The sequence below is a fragment of the Pteropus vampyrus genome, unplaced genomic scaffold, assembly GCF_000151845.1.
Source record: "Pteropus vampyrus isolate Shadow unplaced genomic scaffold, Pvam_2.0 Scaffold253, whole genome shotgun sequence".
Lineage (NCBI taxonomy): Eukaryota > Metazoa > Chordata > Mammalia > Chiroptera > Pteropodidae > Pteropus > Pteropus vampyrus.
This window is the reverse complement of record NW_011889034.1, coordinates 847500-852850: the sequence shown is the minus strand read 5'-3', so window position 1 is coordinate 852850 and position 5351 is coordinate 847500. Positions and strand designations below refer to the sequence as shown.

The 5351-nt window shown below is 61.4% G+C and overlaps 1 protein-coding gene across 7 annotated transcripts in view; it reads left to right on the top strand.

Moving 5' to 3' along the window:
• NELFA (negative elongation factor complex member A) overlaps positions 1-5351 on the top strand; it is a 19198-nt gene that overhangs the window by 4128 nt on the left and 9719 nt on the right. The window lies entirely within an intron of this gene.

Genomic DNA, 5351 nt, shown 5'->3' with positions numbered 1-5351 from the left:
GTCATCCTCTCTGAATAACGTCGCTTTGAGGCGTCCCGTAGGCGGGGTGTCCTACACCCCAGTGAGTGCGGCGGTGAGCGAGCCTTTAAAGCGAGGAACGTGCAGGCACCACACATGGCCATGCCTGGTGTCCTTCCGAAGGGCTGCGGGGGCCCTGGGGGGTCTTCCCAGCGGGGATCGAGGGCGCCGTCTCCAGGAGCAGGCTGTGCAAGCTTCGAACTGCTTTCAGGGGCTTCTGGGGCGAGTCCGAAGGCCCCCCTTGTCGGGCAGGTGCGCACATCCCGTGACCCCGTCTCGGTGGTGTCTGAGGGTGCTTCACAGGGCGACAGCCTTCACCAAAGGGAGCGGCCCGTGGGCAGAGCGGTACCGAGGGGAGGGTTTCAGGCCAAGGCCTTTCTCTTTCCGAAGCCCCGACGGTGGAGAGCGCAGGACTCGTCGCCAGCTGAACCTTGGCTTCCTCAGTGGTTCGTTCTGCAAAGCCAGGGGCCGCGTTCTGCTCGCCTGGTGCAGACTCTGCCGTCGGCTGCGGGTCCGCTCGCCCTGGTGCTCTCTGGGCTGTCTCAGGCCGGAAGGGCCCTTCTGGAAGGTTTGGCCGCCTAGCGCGAGGACTTCACACAGTGCGGGCATGTGCACGCTGTCACTGGCACATCTCTGTCCTCAAGAAGGGGGCAGTCGGGTTAAAATCTCTCCAAACCTCCAAAGTCTAGCATAGCAAATAGGCCTGATTAGTTTAATTTCCCCCCTTTGTGAAGAGATTTTTCCTTTGAGCCGCTTCAGGGACCCTTATGAAGACTTCTAGAGTTGTCTTTTAAGATCAAGCTTCTGTTTCAGCTTCGCCTTTGGGGCGTTATGTCGCACGTACCTGGTCAGGTAGGGTCAGGTAGGGCCAGGTAGGGCGCAGGCCCCGTGAGAATGCTTCGTTGCCCATTTAACCTCTGCGGGCGGCCCCAGAAGCTCGTGGGAGCAGAGATCAGTTCTCTCGGTGCACGATCTGGTCTGCCTAAGCCGCCGAAGCCCCGTCGGTGGAGAGCTCAGGACGCGGTCCTGAACGAACGCAGCCTGATTTTCCCGTAACTTCCTACCTATGAGCACATCAGGAACTCAGGACAGTGCCGGTCGCTCGGGCACACGTTAGAAGCTGGAGAATGTTGCTGAGTGAACCTTGCAGAGCTCATGCCCGTCGATGTTGTAGTCGGCAGCGTGGTCACCTGCCCCTTGGGAAGTGCTCACTGCTGCTGCCAGTCCAGGTGCTGAGTCCCCGGGGTGGCCGTGCAGGCTGGCGGTCGTCGGCACGTACGGCGCGTGGATGGTGGCGCAGGCACGGGTGGGACCGTGCCCTGGCCCCTGGGGCAGTGGCAGATCCAGGGCTCGGCCCCAGGAGCTGGGACTTGGGAGCTCTGCGGAGAGCCTTTGCCACCCCGCCCGGTCCCCGGGGGAGGCCCGCCGTGCCGTCGCAGTGGGAGTACGGGCCCAACCGAGTTTTGCTTTGCATTTCTCTTATGTGGAATGGGCCCGAGTACCCTTTGCATTTTTAAGGATTTCAAATCATTTATCTAATGTTAAGCTTCCTTAACGAGGTGCAGGACCAACTTCTTCGGGGGTATTTTTTTCAACTGCCTGTGATAGGAGCCGCAAGTATTTTTTCCCCAGTTTGTCCTTTTCTCTTTTGATTTCATTTATGGGATTTGGAGGGTTTTTTGTGTTTCTTCATGCAAAAAATACTTGTGTAGTAAAATTCAGATTCTTGTCTTTTGTGGTTCTTGGTTTAGACTCTACTCACAGAGGCCTCACTCGGCAGTCATAAAGGAGAAAGCTCTCCGAGGTTTATGGTCTTATTTTTCAAACTGAAATCTGATCCACCTGGAGTTTATATAGGAATAAAATCAGAGGGGAGGAACCCTAAGGCGTCAGTCATCCATTTTAATATCTGGTAACATTACTCTTTCTCTTATTTTTGAACTTTCTTCCTATTTTTCTTTGTTGATTTTCTCACAGGAAGTTTAGACTCACGTCGTCCAGTTGTGTGCAGAAATCTTCCTGGAGTTCGAGTGGGCTTGCCCCAGAGTCACGGTACCTGGGGGGAGGTCTGTCCTCAGCGCTCGGCGCCCCTCACCGTGGGTCTGCTCGGGCCTCGCGGGGGCTCTGTGTCAGGGCGACGCTCTCAGGGTCTCTCCGCGTCCTGCTGCGTTTCTGGCCGGTGCCGCCTCGGCTGCCTGCCGTCCCGCTGTGTCTTGAGCTCATTTCTCTGCTTCGTGTCCTCGTTTCAGTTTTAAAACTCCACGGCGGTGTAACTGCTCACGGTGCCATGTCTCTGCGGGAGCTGCCGGGTGCTGCCGCCGTCCCCCGCCTTACTGGCCGCTTCCTCCAGGGCTCCAGCTGCCCCTGACTGAGGCAGAGCTTCCGGGCCCAGCAGGCGCTTGGTGTCAGGGCGGGCCAGAGCCCTGTTCCAGCTGACAGGGACTGTCCGTGGGACACTGGCCTTTCCATGTCGTCGGCCCGCCCGGGTTGGCTCAGCAGGGCTGTCCTGCTGCAGTCTGCCTCCAGAGACGGTGCCGCTGACTCAGACTTCTGACGTATGGGGACATGGCGCCTCACCAGGACCAGGGACATTCCTGCCTCCAGGCATGGCCAGGTCTCCTTGCTGCCCCGTACAGTGCCGGGTCCGGAGCGGCCCGCAGGCGTTTCGAGCTCGCCTCTGCTGGCCTCTCAGCCGCCCGCCCGGCCCCATTTTTTCCCTCATGCAGTTTTTCACATCTAGATATTCACATAGGATTTGTTCTTCTAAATCGTACAGTTCCGGGGTTTTGGTGTATTTACAGTGTTACGCAGCTGTCACCGCTGTCTGTCCATTAGCAGTCCCTCCCCAGTGCCCGCTCCCCCACCCCAGGGACCACCTTTCTACCGTCTGACTGGGATTCTCTCTTCCGAACGGCCCGTGTGCATGGGGTCACCGCCGTGTGCTCCTCTGCGAGCAGCTGCCTGCACCTAGCCTAAGGTTTTCAAGGCTCGCCCACGTGGCAGCCGGTGTCAGGACGTCTTCCTGTCGCCACGTGACGTGGCATCGTAGAGCTGAGCCGCATTTCACCCACCCGTCCCTCAGGGAGGGCTCGGTGTCACGTTCACTCTGTGGGCACCGGGAACACAGCCGTGCAGGCTCAGGCATCGGATGGACGTCTGTCCTCCGGTCGCTTGGGCTCGTACTGGGAGCGGAGCTGCTGGGCGCGTGGCCAGGCCCCTAGTGGCCACACGGCTCCGCTGCCTGCCATGCGGGGCCCCGTCTGCCAGCGCCTCTGCCAGCGTGGTCTGGGCGCCCGGGCGTCGCGGGTGTCCTCCAGCGTGGTCCGTGTTTCCGGTTCCTAGGGCTTCGGGTCATTGCCAAGGGTGGGGCCTGCGGCTTCGCTGAGCCTCTTACACCAGCTTTAGATGAGAGTAGCTTTTTTAACGTAACTTTCGTTCCCCTGGACGTGTGTTTATTCTTAACTCCCTGTAGTGAGTGCCAGGTAACATTTGTCAGCTCACACCTTTTTGTTTGTTAATGGAGAACAGAGCTTAAGGTTCAGCTAAACAAAGGGTAGGTGGGTGGCAGACGAGCCATCACCTGTAACAACAGAAATCCCCAGCGCACACGTTAACAGATAAGTGTTTATTTACCCTTTGCCACGTGTGAAGAACACACTTCTGCGTACTTTAAGGGATGGCCTTTTAGAATTGGGTCCGCTGGCCCGTGGGCTGCGTGTGGCCGACAGGCGGCGCCCAGTGTCAATAGTGACACTGGAGCCTCGGGGCTTTAGCCCTGATGGCAGCTGCGCCTCTGCCTGCGTGGGCGGCATGTGCAGTGGGCGTGGCGTGGGGAGTCGGGGCAGCTGCGGGGCGGCAGCTCCTGTTCCTTGAGGCCGAGTGTGGGGATCTGAGTGGTGGGGAGGAGTCGTCCATGCAGGGACACTGGACCCCTAATGCCCGGCCAGGCTCAGGCCCATTCCTGAAGGACAGCGGGCCAGGACCAGGGCCAGGGCTGGGGCCGGGCCTGGCTCTGGTGTGGCCTCTGGAGACAGGTTTAAGCCGGAGCGTGAATGGGATCCACAGATCACTTTGAAGGCACGTGCACTGCCTCGGTGTGTCAGATCGGGCGGGGCTGGGGGGTTGCAGGTAAGAGGTGGCGGGCAGATAACTGCAGGCCCCCAAAGGACAGGGCCCGGTGGGAAGGGGAATGTGGGGGGGCCTGTGTTCAGGTTTCGGACTGGGTATCTGTCAGCCAGGACAGCACAGCAGCAGAGGGCTCTGAAGTGACCACCTCTCACACCCCGAGCTCCTCGCAGCTGGGCGACCGCCGCGCTGCTCCCCGCTGTTCGCACCTGTCGGAGGAGTGTGGCCGGGGGGAGCAGGGCAGGTGCGGCCTTCGGTGCTTCCGCGTGGCGGGCTCTCGGCTGGCTGCAGCGGCCCCTGCGAGCTGCGGCTCCGCGGTTGGCAGACGGCACTGAGGGGGTGCGGGCGGGGGCCCCAGCTCTCGCGGCCCCACGTCACCTTGGTCCTCTGGCGGACCAGCCTCTTCTGGGCTCTCTTGTGCCATCTGGAGAGAGTGACGTGGGCCACCCGGTGCCCAGTGCCTGCCGACTCCGGCCCCCAAAGGCCATCGTCCTCTGTGAGGGGCCGGTGGGCACACATCGCGGAGCTCCCGGCACCTTCCCGGGTGTGCACTGCAGGTGGCAGGACCCCGTCTGCTCTGCCAAGTGTGTCAGGGCCACCTGCTCGCCGCAGCATTCCACCGCACGTCACGGCCTTGGGCCCAGCCATCTGTGCCCCGGTGTCCCGTCAGCGGGCCCCCTGAATGTGGTGTGGGTGCTGGTGTCATTCTCAGCTACATGCACCCAAGGCAGGAGCTGGCACGTGTCAGCTCATCGTGGCTGGCCTTCACGTTTCCTGTCGCACCAGCACACGTGGAGATCGGGTGTGGCCACGGGGGTCCGTGGGACGTGCAGCCACCCCAGCAGGAGGGTGGGCAATGGGTCTGGGTGGGGGCACTGGCTGCGAGTGGGCGTTGCAGCCCAGTGGAGGCCGTGGGAGCCCAAGGAAGTAGGATGGCCCTGGGGCGGGGGACACAGGGGAAGGGGAGCCTGCAGGTTCCAGTGTGGGTGGGGCTGGGCATGGGGCCAGTTGCTGTAGAGGTTGGAGGGTGCCTGTGACCCCCCCAGAAGCTCTGTGGGTTTGGAGGGCTCCTCTATGTTCAAGAACAGGATCGTGGATGCTCCCTTCCGCTCGGCCCCACCTGCATACACGGGCAAGGTGGCTATGGGGTCCCAGCAGGGGCCAAGGGTGGCGGGCAGCGGGGCTGCTGGCAGCCGCTCAGGACCCCC